The sequence below is a fragment of the Telopea speciosissima genome, chromosome 2, assembly GCF_018873765.1.
Source record: "Telopea speciosissima isolate NSW1024214 ecotype Mountain lineage chromosome 2, Tspe_v1, whole genome shotgun sequence".
NCBI classification, from domain to species: domain Eukaryota; kingdom Viridiplantae; phylum Streptophyta; class Magnoliopsida; order Proteales; family Proteaceae; genus Telopea; species Telopea speciosissima.
Window position 1 is genome coordinate 18167752 of NC_057917.1, and position 13993 is coordinate 18181744.

At 39.2% G+C, this 13993-nt stretch overlaps 1 protein-coding gene across 1 annotated transcript in view; it reads left to right on the top strand.

Moving 5' to 3' along the window:
* LOC122651984 (ABC transporter B family member 25, mitochondrial) overlaps positions 1 to 13993 on the top strand; it is an 83419-nt gene that overhangs the window by 67964 nt on the left and 1462 nt on the right. The window lies entirely within an intron of this gene.

The following is a 13993-nucleotide window of genomic DNA, read 5'->3' on the forward strand; positions in this document are numbered from 1 at the left end:
TCTTATTGGGATGTCATAGATCTATACATAATGTACTACATATATTATATACATTAGCATTTGTTTTAAATTTTAGAAGAAAATAATAAAAAAATCATTTTAAAGAAGGAATTTTCGGTTTTGGGTAAAAAATGCAAAGAAACATGGATTTTGAACTCAAATCTTTGTAAATGTATACAAAGAATGCAATTTCTATGTTAGTTTAACATATTCCTTTTGATTCATACCAAAAAACATACCAAAAATCAAAGCTTTAATCAAAAGAATCAAGTTTTTTTCAAAAAACTTACCTTTCCCTTCAAGAACACCTTTTTATTTCGAATGTGGGCTGTTAGATGCACCAAATGATGAGATTTCAACTCCTTTAGGGTCGTTTTTGGCAAAGGAATGAAAGCCCTCAACAAATCTTACCCAAAAACCAAGTTTAGATATGTTTTTTGATGGATTTCTCAAAGCTGGAACCAGGTTTTTTCCGCCAGCCTGCGAGGAGCTCGATTTTCTGTTCTGAGAATGACTTGGGCATGTGGGTTTTAAGTTAACATACGTATTGAGTCGTCTCGATATGTATCGATATGTATCGGTCGATACATAGACTCGATACGTCTTGATACGTATCGCTATTTTAAATATAATAAAATAATGTTTTAAAAAAGTCTCGTCTGTATCGATACGTATCGTATCGGTACGTATCGGTCGATAAGTCTAGATACAGTCGAGACATTTGCATTTAAAAAAAAAAAAGATACGTCTCGACCTGTATCGTATCAACCACGACCGATACTGTGACGTATCGGCCGAGACGATATGATATGGTCCGAGACTTAATTCCTGGTCGGGCCTACCTCCAGATTCATCCATATCTGGTGCACCACGATCCCTCACCCACTGGAATAGGGGATCCTCATCATCAGAGTCCTCCTGGAATATGTTGGCTAGTTCGATGGGATCTTTGCCATTGGTCTCAAATTCTTCACGTATGTGCCTCATCCTTAGTCTCATTGTATAATGCACATACACCAGCTGCTCTAGTCGTTGACTACCCAATCTGTTCTGCCTCTTTGAGTGTCAATGCGGATGTACTCCAGTTGCGCTCGCACCCAGAGGATGAACAAGTTTGTGAGAGTACTTTCACTGCTATCTTCCTCAGGTTGGGTGAACTTGTACCATAAAGCACCCACCAGTCAGCTGCATTATAGACATAGAATATTAAGAATATGTGCATTCTAAAGGGATAAAATTATAATTCATAAATGTAATGTCATGCCACCTACCAGGGTCTGACTTTTGTCTACCCTCCACTGCAGCTTTTCGACTGAAACTTGGTGAGGCCTCTCTAAAGAATTTGATCTATTTTCATTTTAAATTTCAAACATTGTTAGAGGCATTAGTATTTGCTATTTAGTAATTACATTCCTTTACTTGCTACCAAAGTCCCATACTCTCACCTCGTCATTGCAGTCAGCTTGTGTCTTGGCATTGGGCTCCAACTTCTCAATAACAGTTTGAACTGCCACTAACAAATCTGTGTCTAGCCCAAGATCATACGAGTACTGGTACTTTGGATTCAAATAGTATGCTAGTAAAGGGGAAACCACAAATATAACTTGTTAGTGACTTAATACTTTTGAGTTTTGAATATGTAAATGTAAAAACTCATATAAAGTGTAAAGTATGTTGAAGTGTTGAACTCACCAGCTTTATGCAATGGATGAGTGCTTCTCCTACCGCTCATCAATGATGTTAATGTATGACCGAACACTTCGGGGTATTGCAGCTCGGACCATTTCCTTCATCTTCTCCAGGGCAGCATATATGTGGGGCAAGGTAGGCTTCTTCTCCGTGTCAACCATCCTTAGTACTGGCACCACTGGCTCTAATATGGCAACAACTTTATGCAAGTCCTTCCAAAATTGATCACTTTTAATGGTTTGTTGTGCTGCCTTCCCTTCTTCTGACCTAGAACCTTGCCAACCAAACAGCTGTTCACTTGCAAACATAGACCTCAGACCTATCACCTTCGTCTGAGAGCTCTTCAATGTAATGTCATTGGTGACAAATCGAGTGACACCAGGCCTCACTAAATCCTCCTTGCATTTTTCCCTCATCATGGCTAAAGCATAACCATGGTTATATACAAAGTTGGTCACTTGCCTTGCCCTATTGACCACACCAGCCACCAAAGCTTTTTTCCCTATGTCTTTCAGCATTAAATCAATGGAATGTGCTGCACATGGAGTCTAAAAGAGGCGGATCCTCTTACTCTTCTTGTTCATCAACTTCTATTCAGCCTTCTTAAAATTAGAACCGTTATCCGTCACAATTTGGATAACGTTCTTTGCTCCTATATCTTCCTCCACCACTTGCTTCAGTAGCTTATACAAGTATGATGCATCTTTTACATGCTTTGATGCATCGACAGACTTCAAGACAGTCTTCCCATTATAACTTACCATGAAATTTATAATGGACTGTCTAGTAGGTCCAGTCCAACCATCAGCCATAAGAGTAACCCCATATGTGTCCCACCTTGGCTTCAGACCCTTTATGTACTCTTTCATCTCTTCTACCTCTTGAGGCAAGTATACATTATATAACTCATAAGGTGAAGGCCCCTTCCATCCTGGGCCAGCCCTCCCTACTGCGTCAAGGAATGCATTATAGTATGTTCCTTGTGTTACATTAACTGGAATGCCATTGTATAGCATAAACTTGCTAAAGGCTTTCTGTGCTTCCTCTTGTTTACCACCAAACACTTGTGGGATGGTTGGTTGGTAGGCATCTTGTTGCCTAAAGGTAGATGGATCCTGCTCAAAAATAGGATCTGGGGAATGTGCTCGTGGTCGGGCTGGAGGCCGTGGGATATCTCTTGTGCCAGTGCTTCTCCTCCTCTCAGCTTCTTGCACTGGTGCAGCTGAGCCAAATCCACCAGCTCCTCTTGCTTGCTCATATCTTCTCACATTCTCAAAATGCAAACTTTGTCTACTCTCTGCCAAAGTCTGCTGGTAAATCCTCCATTCAGCCTCTGATTCGAACTCACCACCTGTAGGCTTATATTCAGTAACATCTCCTCCACGGATCTCTACACCAGGCCTCTCTAGAACTGCCTCATCAAAAGCTATTTGTTGTCTTTCCCTCTCAACTTTATTTGTTCGTACTCCTCTCAAGTTTTGTGCCATAGCCAGTTTCACTTGGCTCGAAACATTTCGGCATGAGGCAACATCCTTATCTGTACCAGACAAATGTTGCTTTAACCTAGTTGCTCCTCCAGAATTTAGAATCTTGCCACAGTAGTTACACTTTGACTTCTTTTTGTCCTCGGACATCGGGACTCCATGTAGCCATGCTATATCCCCCATTGTGTAAGAAATATCTTATTTTTTACACTGTTACATAAAAAAGCATGTATTAATAACTATTACAGACTTAAAGTAAAATATTAAACACTTAAAGTATTGTATTCATAACTATTAAACATAATGTGAAGCTACTAGAACAATCAAATAGCTATCTCTTATTTATTTTCTAACCCTAGTATTTATTTTTTAATTAAAAATAATATTTACATTTTTTATTAAAAATAATTATACCTTAAAGTATAAAATATTATAACATAATGATGTATTTGACACCATTTGAAGTTGGACATTATGTACATATGTTGTGCATAATTTTTCAAGCAAAACAGGTATTTTTTCTTAATTTTATATATTTTTTAAACACTTTAATAATATTATTATTAAATCTGAAAAATAAAATATATTTTTTAATGGGTGAAAAAAAAATGACTCCATGAGGCTGTAGAGCATCCAAACTTATCTAACATATATGAAAATCACATCCAAACAATAAGTATTTATCCTATTTTTTTAATTTCTTTTTTGAAAAAAATCATTTTTTTTTCCAGAAATTATATTAAAAAAATTCGGACTCCATCAAGTGATAGATCGGCTAAAGTTGTGTGACATAACTTAAAATCACATGAATCTACCAAGGTTTCATCAATTTTTTTTGAAAAAAATAGATTTAGGGAAAATGGCTTACCTTTCAAAAACTTGATGAATCTTGCAAAAGTGAACTTCAATCTTTAGTTTGGCAGCAAAATCACCCTCCAAAGCCTTCAATCCATGAAAAAAATGAAGAGTAGAAGAGAGGTAAAAGAGGGCTTCTTGACAGAACTCGCCGAGATTAGCAAGTTCTGTCGAGATGGCTCTTAATATATTAAATTAAATGGGAAAAACCCATAACCGAGACCCGAAACATGCCCCATGACCCGAGATCTCACCGAGATATTGCACTTTTGTATTTCGATGGTCATCTCGTCTCGGTTTTATGAAATACCGAGAAACTCGGCGAGATCTCGAACCATGGTAGACACCAGTGAGCACAAGGAGAACTTCTTTCAAGTAGTAGTATCAACTCAAGTATACCAACCATTAGCAATTTTAGTAGATAATAATCTTCCTATCAAATCCAATTAGAAACAAGCAAAATAGACGGTAGTGAACACGAACCGCAACCCACAATATCGTAGTAGCAACATCAACAACAAGAGTGTTTTGGCTTACACTCAAACCACGTGGTTTTCATAGGAGGCTCACCACATAAACCTCAATATCAAAAAACCTCAAAAGGGCACAAAACCCCTCACAAGGGTCACAAGGCCAGAAAGCCTCAATATCAAAACCCACGATTGTAGCATAAGGTTGCTACGGCCCACTGGTAATATGTAGCATAAGGTTGCTACGGCCCACTGGTAATATGTAGCATAAGGTTACTACGGACCAGACAGCATCAGGTTGCTGGAGACCAGATAAACATGAATTGTTGTTGAATATCATCTTCAGATAAAATTGTTTGAGTTGATGACTTGAGAAGATAAGAGAATAATAATCTTCAATCTCCCGCTCACGTGTAGCATTACACGTGGACAAATAATGACCACCAATAATCAGCTTCACAAAATATCCAATAATCATGAGTAGCGCTGCAACAAGATCACAATAAATAATTTCCAATCTCCACTCACTGTAGCAAATAAGTGTCATGCAAGTGCCAATCTTCAAAAAAATGGGAACCCCAAATTGATGTGATCAAGGGCCCACCAAATAATAATATGGTAAACATATCTGTCCAATGGTATTTCTGTAATTACTTCATGCAATCCCCAAGTTATGCGAAAACCGGGTCAAAATACCCAATTGGGTGCAGTGTGGACCCACCCAAGTACACAATAGACAATAGCAAGTGTTAATGGCAGAACCGTAATTAGATCAAAGTACATCCCCAATTAAGAAGGTAATGGCATTCTGGTAAATAACCAGAAATTTTAAGGTTTTGGTAGGCATGTAGAGAACAAGGGGTATAATGGAGATTACAAATTATTATCTGGGGCCAAACTAGGAAGGGCTGTAAAATATAGGCTAAGTGGAATAAAGAGAGAAAGGAGGGGTAATATAGGAATAAAAATAAGATATGAATTTAAAAGGCAAAGCACAAAACTAGCAAGATAAAAAAAGAAAGAATGTCTTCAACCTTACAACTGAGAAACCAGGGAAAGAAGGAGGAGCGGCAGAGATCAGATTTGAGACGGAATCCAATACCCTCATCGACTTCAACCTATCAGGCGGAGATCTGAAACCTGTAACAACCAGCGAACGAGAACAGTGAAGAAGATTTCTTCTTTCTCACGATACGAAAGGGAAAACCTTCGACCAAGAGGCGGAACCTAAAGAACGACCAGCTATCTGTATCATAACACAAGTAGAACCAGCAGTGCTTGGTGAAGGAGGAAAGTAGCAATATGGTGTGTCGCAGGTCTTCTTCTCAGACCCAATGGTACCACCAAACAGTAATAGATATCAGCAATAAACTTCAACAGAGATTGAACATCGATGACAGACCTTGTTCAGAAAATTGATACCAGAACTTCGCAGACTCAATTGATCAGCAGTAGAGGTAAATAAACAATCACAGCGAAGCAGAACCAGAACCACAGGAAAATAAAGGATTTGCAACCAAGAACAAGGATAAAAAGGTGTTCGGCCAGTGACGGTAACAGGAACCAGAACCTGTAACAGCAGAGGTATCACAGTAGCAGAACTGCATCAGGGTATCACGCAACCAGTAGAGAAGCAGAAGCCACGATCAAAGATAAATGGGAACAGCCGAGAGCAAAGATTTAACGATCCAGTATGATTATCATACATCAATCTTCAACAAAACTTATACGAAACCCCAGTTCTTCTTCTTCGTTTATGAACCAGGGTTTCACCTCAAACCATTGAACCTTGAAACGACTCTCCAACCAGCTAAAATCAAGGATAGAATCAGGTATTGGTTAATGCTTTGATACCATGTTATGAAACCAAGGATCTGTCTAACCAGTACCAAGTAAAGAGAAGAGAGAGAGAGAGAGAGATTGAGGGAGAAGAAGTGAAGGGCAGCCGACTATGTTAGCTCTCAGTAACGTGAGAGTAGTCTCTTCTCCTTTTGTCTTATTTATAATAAAATCAAGAGAAAGTTACATTAGAAAGGGAAACTAACTCCTTGTCAGCCAAGGAGAGAAAATAGGAAGCTAATCTAATAAGCAAACAAGAGAATCTAATCTAGAGTAGGAAACATAGAAGAGAAATAGCAACTAGACTATGTAATCACGATAGGGACAAACCCCCTACTCTTGATATCTTAACAACTGAGAAATAGGGGCAGTAACTAAATGGAGTTGGAACTAACAAGTCTACATTCGATGGAGATGAAACTAATATAAATTAGAGGCCCTAATGGGATTATTATGTGCTTAAAATATCAAAGCAAGATGATTGTTAGATTGGGAGAAACAAGCAAGGATAGAAAATAGAAACTAAAAATCCATAATTAGAAACTCAAGGAAAAACAACTAGAACTCTCAAGTTGCTGGTTGGACGAACACCAAACTTGGATTGAATGGAGAGGGGAACGAGTAGAACAACATACTAACAATTGAAGATCATCTGACCAGGGGTTAGAGAGGAATGCATGTCTGAAATTCTGTTGCACAGAATGGACATAACAGAGTATCGCATGGAGGTATACTTGATGAAATCCTGCAGAATATTAGATGAGAAGCAAAAGCAACAATAGACTAAGAATAGAAGCTAAGATATAAGTTAGAAATCGCCATTACAGGCCATGGTTGACCGTATATGTAATGTAGTCCTAGATAGATGATAGGATCTACTAGGAGCCAGGTAAATCAGGACCTGTTAAGCTACTGGTTCGGTAGGGCAGAATTGATGTAATAGGGCAATTCTAGGGTTAGGTTTATGATAATGGAGGTAAGTCTTATATGGTAGTAATAGGCAGGTTTAGGGGAAGCTAACCGTGAAGGTTTGAAGGAAGTTTGAGTGACTATTCAAAAATAAAAAAGTTAGGGTTAGGGTTTCGGGTTTTGAGAAATAAGAAAATAAGTAAAACTAGGGTTTAGGATAGGAATTTGAGGATGAGCTTTGGGTCGAGTGTTAGGAGTAGTAAGGGGGTGGTTCGGTTGTGATATGGGCAGGTTTGGATGGCTAGATAGGTCTAGATGAATTTTTAGGGTTTTAGGGTTAAGGAGGGATAAGGGGAATTGGGGTTGCAATGATGGGAATGGTCTGAAACTGAGGTCAAGTGGAGGAGGAGATGAGAGGGGGCTGTGGTTGAAATTAAATTGAATTTGGTTGGTGGAATTGGGCTGGGCAGGGCAGATTCTAGATGACCTAGGGTTAATATGGATCGATGGGAAATATGGGGTAGGTGATAATGGGGGTTTATAGGCTTAGGTTAGAGGATTAGAAGAAGGGCGAATGCAGAACTAATAAATTACTTACTTGAAAACTGAATCTTCAAAGGCAGCAGCTTGAAGAAGATAAGGTCTCCCAATCTACAAGATGCAAGGAGATGAAAAAGAGGATCCTCCCGGTCTACCAGACGCAAGGAGTCGATTGGAGATCCACCAATCCCTTTCACCTTGATATTACTCACGAGGCAGCACTCTCAAAGGAGCAACACAGCAGCAGTAATGGAAGCAACAGAAAACGATTTTTTTTAAGTCTGAATTGTGGGGGAGCCTCCCACGATTTATTTATTTATTATTTATAATATGGCCGTAGGCCCAAATCCTAATACAAATCCAAATCACTCCTCTTCTAAAATCGTGGAGGGGGTGGGACACTTAATTTAAAAGCTAAAACTTAAAAGATTCCCTATCTACCAATAGGAAATACAACCTAACAGCCAATAGGATTAATTCACTTAAATTGAACCATGGTCTGAACCGGTTCAATTTAAGTTTACAATTAAACTGATAAAAAATACTAAGTATGGGAAATAACTGAAGCTGAAATAAACTAAGTATGAAAATAAACTATGGCTCCAACTACTAGGCCCTAATCTTAGGGCTGCTGCTTCTTGCGGATGCTTGGATCTGCATCAATATGGTTGCTGGAATTTCTGCAGAATAATGAAGAAAAAGAAGAAAAGAAGATGAAGTAGAAGAAGCAAAGGAAAGAAGGGGATATGACCAAAGGTTTTACCACCTATGGCCTGCGGGAAAGGCTTCACAACCACTCCCAAACCAAGGATTCACCACCCTGGGTTGCCTCTTGCTTCACCATAAGGGCTACTCTCATTATCATTACCAAAGAGAAGACATTCAAGTGATCAAAAGCCAAATTCATGGGCTAGTGTGCCCCATATGCTTAATTTATAATACCAAATGAACTGATTACAAGAATAGAAACTCTCCTTGCTACTCAGTTACCAAGTAACTCTAGAATAGAAAGTAGGATGGAATCCTTCTAGAGGATCCATTACTATCACATGCAAAATAGAAAGTAACAAAATTAGAAACTTCTACTTAATATCTATCTTGACCATCAAGTAACTCATTACATGGAATTAGAAACTAAATATTTAGTAACTACTAAGATGTACTTTGTAGTCCCAAATCTCCAACCCATGCAAGTTGGCCTAATGGGGCCCACACCAAGTCCTTTTGAACAAGTATCACGTGAACAGTACCACCATACCTTCTTCCTTGAACTGCATTGGATGAAGAAAAGGTCCTTCGATTGTAGTTCATGATTTTGTTCACATTGTTGTTTAAGCCTTGCCTAGGCCACAACGCATCTTGGGATGCCTTAGGTGACTGCTCATTTTTAGTGTCAAGGCACCCAAACCATTGAATGGGAAGAGGGAGAAAAAAGGGGAAAGAGAAGAATCAAAAGAAAAGGGAAAATAGGGGGAAAAAACCCAGAATTAGCATAAAAATGGGGCAGTTAAAGCGTTACCTAAGGCTCAAGGCCATCTTGGCTCGTCTTGGCACTCCTGTGTCGCTAACTGGGGTCTCTCCCCCTCTGGGGAAAGTCACGCTCCCAAGCAGGAAGTCATCCAACTCAATAAGGTGATCATCTCAGAGCTGGGAATGGGGTTCGGGTACAATCCTGGATCGGCAAAATCCCGCCAGTTGACTCAGGAAAGCGGGTTAGTTGACTGGCAAGTTGATTTCGGTAGGCTATTTTGGCCTTACCAAGATACCGAGATTTCGGTGAAATTTTGCCGAAATCTTGTCCTTTTTCACGCGATATTTCGGTTGGCTGTTTCGGTGGGCTTAAGGCCAAACCAAGGCCCGATACTTCACAGAAACCCTATTTTAGATTATATTAAACATATATAAATGTTCATATTGCAAAAATAGTCACCCAAAGTGCGTGTTTTGGATTTGCACCCTTGATTGGTAGTGTACAGTCAAATCCTAATGTATACTTACACATTGTCTAAGTACTAGAAGATATAATAAGCAAGTTAAACAAGTAAAACATACAAACATAGAGTCAATGAGTCATAGGATTAAGTACATAATGTGGATCTCAATATACTTTTTGTCATGACCCGGACCCCAACCCAAAGCCCGGACTGAGTGATAGGTCCCACTCTTACGAACATTAGCCTCAAGAGGCACAAATATCCTAATTACAAATAAAACATTCTCAAAGTTATAAACAGTGGTGGGTAATTTACGAGTACATAATATTCAGCCCATAAAAGGCTCAAAAGGCTAACTATATAATTGTTTCAGGGTCATTTTCTAATACATGCCACCTACTGCTCCTTCTCAACACAACAAAAAGAAAGGAACTAAATATCCCTAAGGCTTATCGCCTTCAAAACCATCCATTGGATAAACTTCCTCCAAAGCTTCATCATCGGTGAAAAGCATCAACTTAAAGGAATGAGCTTACGCCTAATGAGGTACTATGAATAATACATACATATGCATGAATAGAATGATTGAACATAAAAGCATAGATAACAAATTTGCAAATCAATTCATTGCAATTTGCTAGGTCAAGTCATGGCCATTTTGTAGTCTACCGAGTGCACAATAAGTTGAGGGTGGTATTTGACCTCATATCACTATTCACTCTTATTCTCGGTAACTACAGCCCGGGGAGGATGATACGGTAGCAATAGGACGGGTTCTACTTCCTTGTGTCCAGGCACCGGAGCTCTAGGAAAGGAACCCTTATCCATCTCATTAGTCTATTTAGATGAGCTCTACTCCCATGTACCCAGACACCAGAGCCCTGGGGAGGAATCCTCATCTAATAGGTAACATACTAATATAGACGAGCTTTACACCCGTGTATCCAGGCACCAGAGCCCTGGGAGTGGAACCCTCATCTATCACATCTCCATACTAGACTTGTCTACCTCCATGTATCCAGGCACTGGAGCCCTGGGGAAGGACTAGCTCTAGATATATTGTAGGCCACATCTACACCTTGTTCTAGGTGACTGGAATCCTGGGACGGATGTGTCCTACACCTCATAAAGCCCTCATCCAGTATGTTACCCCTACTGGAAAGGGGCACTCGCCACAAGGGTATTCTAAAAGTTACAGTTAATTAGAAATACATGCATTATCTTTCATCTCATACTTTTTCTCTTAATTTGGTTCTTTCACTCATAATCATTCCTTTAAAGTCACAACACCTTGTGTTGTCATACCCCCAACCCAAAGGTGTGGTCAGAAATAACATTTATAAATCAATTCATAGTAAATTCTATTCCATAACACCTTCCCAAAACATGTACACATCGTCAAGTATGCAAGCATGCAATTATCATCATATATACAACATTAAATATAGTACACACCATTCAGTAGATACATCATACCATACCAATCTATGTCATACACTTCACTCACATTACACATAAATAATCACATTACATAGCCATAGATTCCTCACCTCACTTCATGTGATTCAAGATTGAAAGTCAACGGTTGAACAATTGGGGACGTCGTCTCACTCGTTACCTAATGCAAAAACATAACCAAATATGTGTCATGTGCCTTTAAGAAGTCAAATCCCTAAGTCCCATATGGTTCAGCCCTTCAAAACAGGCAAAACAGTCAATAACAGGGTTTATCAGACTCGTTGGTCTGCCGGATCTCCGGACATCTGCCGGACTCCAAGCCGAGCTCGCCAGATAGGAATCTGGATGGGTTCTGTTGTTTGATTTCTGTAATACTTTAAAGATTCCATTCCACCGGAGGCTCCAGTGAATTTTACCGGATCGCTGGTAAACTTACCGAACTAGCCGGATAGTCGGAAAAAGAATCCGAGAAGGCTTTTCAGCCTAGGGTTTTGGGGATTTTGGGGATTCCTTCCTCTGTTCAAGGTGGATTCGAAGGGATTCAAACCCCAACTCAAACCACCATCAAAATGGGGTTCAAACACATCAAAAAGGGGTATCTAATCCTTTACTAACATTGAATCAAAGCCTTAACACAGATTACCAAACAAATCAAAAGAAACAAAAAAAACTCACCTAATCCCCAGCTCCTCTCTAGTTACAGTAGAAGAACCCTTCACTCTTGACTCCAAAGACTAAATATTCACTTCAGCCTCTCACTTTCCAAATGATTCCTCCAAGTTTCACTCAAATTTCTTCAATGTTCAAAGATCATGCAACATGCAAACCAGTCTCTTCCTCCCTTCTTGTTCTTCTTCTTCTTCCCCCTTCTTCCTTCTCTATTCAAGTTGCTGAGATTTTCTCAGCTTAATCCTCAAGTGGCCCCTTTATAGACTCTTCACTAATCTTCAATTAGTCCACTAATGAACATAATAACTGAAATAACTAACAACTAAGCTAACCCAAGAATAATGGCTCCTTTTGTAATATTTCAAATCCCCTTAGTAATTCCCAAGTTTGCCCATGGTAAATAGTTCCCCAAACAGTTCCCCCACTACAATTTGGCCCAATAAGCTCTCATGCATCCTCACCAACCTCTTTCACTCCCCAAAATGCTCCTTTCTGAAATCATTTATCACATTGCCCAGTCATCCACTTAAATTGAACCAACACTGACCCTAGTCACTTAAATTGGACCAACCCCAAGGGTTGAACCCAACTTCACTTAAATTGAACCAAGGGTTACCATACCATATACCAACTGCCCACAGTATATGTACTATTCATAAATGTGCTACTATAAATATCATCCATATTTCATACATTAAACAATAGTATATTAATCACATTATAATCCCATAAATGGTAGGAATCAAATGTAAAATAATGAAATAACATTCCTCATATTATCATGGTATAAAATATTATAATGCACGTTAGTATATAATATTGTAGCATGGTAATCCATACATTTGTCATTTAAATACAAGTCCTATCTCATAAATAATACCTAAAATTACTATCATGCCACTGAACAATAACATAGCACATTTATCAATGAAATGGTAATACACAACTACATTATCCAAGTGTTAATAATATAATCACATTTCATTAAAATAGTAATAAACTTCAAAGATATGTATAAAATATTACCACAAGCATGAGGGGTATTACACTTTCCAAATATAAGTGTCTACTAATTATAATTACTGCGTCTTCCAGGATCGATCTCACTCATAATTCGATGGAGCCGACGTGCATTGTCCTTTGATTGTAGGACAAATGAATGCCACTTCATAGTCTTAAAGAAGAAACGAGTATAATCCTCCACAGTTGCCATGTAAATTGCATTAAATGTTGTTTTCCCAAGTGATTACGGCGTTGATGCGGTGAAAAATCGAAGAAGAAAGCACAAAACAGCAAAAGTCAGCTTAAAAAGTCGAAATGGGAGTCACCAAAGAGCTCTTGGTCGAAATTTTGACTGACAGTCACGAGACCTTGCTTTCTTATACTTGGCCTTTGTAACATCTCGGCGATATTTCGGCAAGATGCTACACACAGCCGAAATTTTGATATCTCGCTGAAATTATCTCTTTTTTTTTGGGGGGGGGTCATTTCGACTGCATTCCATCTAGGTCACACCGAAATTTCTGAAATTTCGCCGAGATTTACTACTATGCTAACAGGGCCCCGTAGTGCCCAACTAATCGTGGATTGCTAAATGCTTAACACACCGACATCAAATATTGCATCCCGCATTCACCACCCCCACATGCTGCTATCCCCTCTGCAGGTCAGTAATGGAATAATCGCACTAGTGGGATATTGTCCAAGCTTTGGGCATTGGGCACAGCAAGAAGTTGCTCTACTAGCCCTGCCACACTAGTTAGTAGTCCTAGCATAGAGGCACTCCTAGCTGTCGGTAATGGAAGGAACAGAGGAAGACAACCCGCTTTTCAAGGCGAGGAAGGATAAATGATTTGATTCATTCGGATCAATAAGAAGAAAAAAGAGTACCGGGGCGGATCGAAAGCTTGTTGAAGCTAGCGCTCTGAAACATGGGAACAACAAGGCGGATAAGCAAAACTCACTCGAGAAGGGCGGCTCCATCGAGAAGAAAAGTATCCGGACTGATTGGCCAACATCATCCCCATAAAGAAAAAGAATGAGTTGATCCAAGTCTATTTGACTTTCGAGATCTCAACCAGGCTTGTCCCAAAGATGATTTTCCATTACCGATCACCGAAATGATGATCGATAACTCCATAAGGTT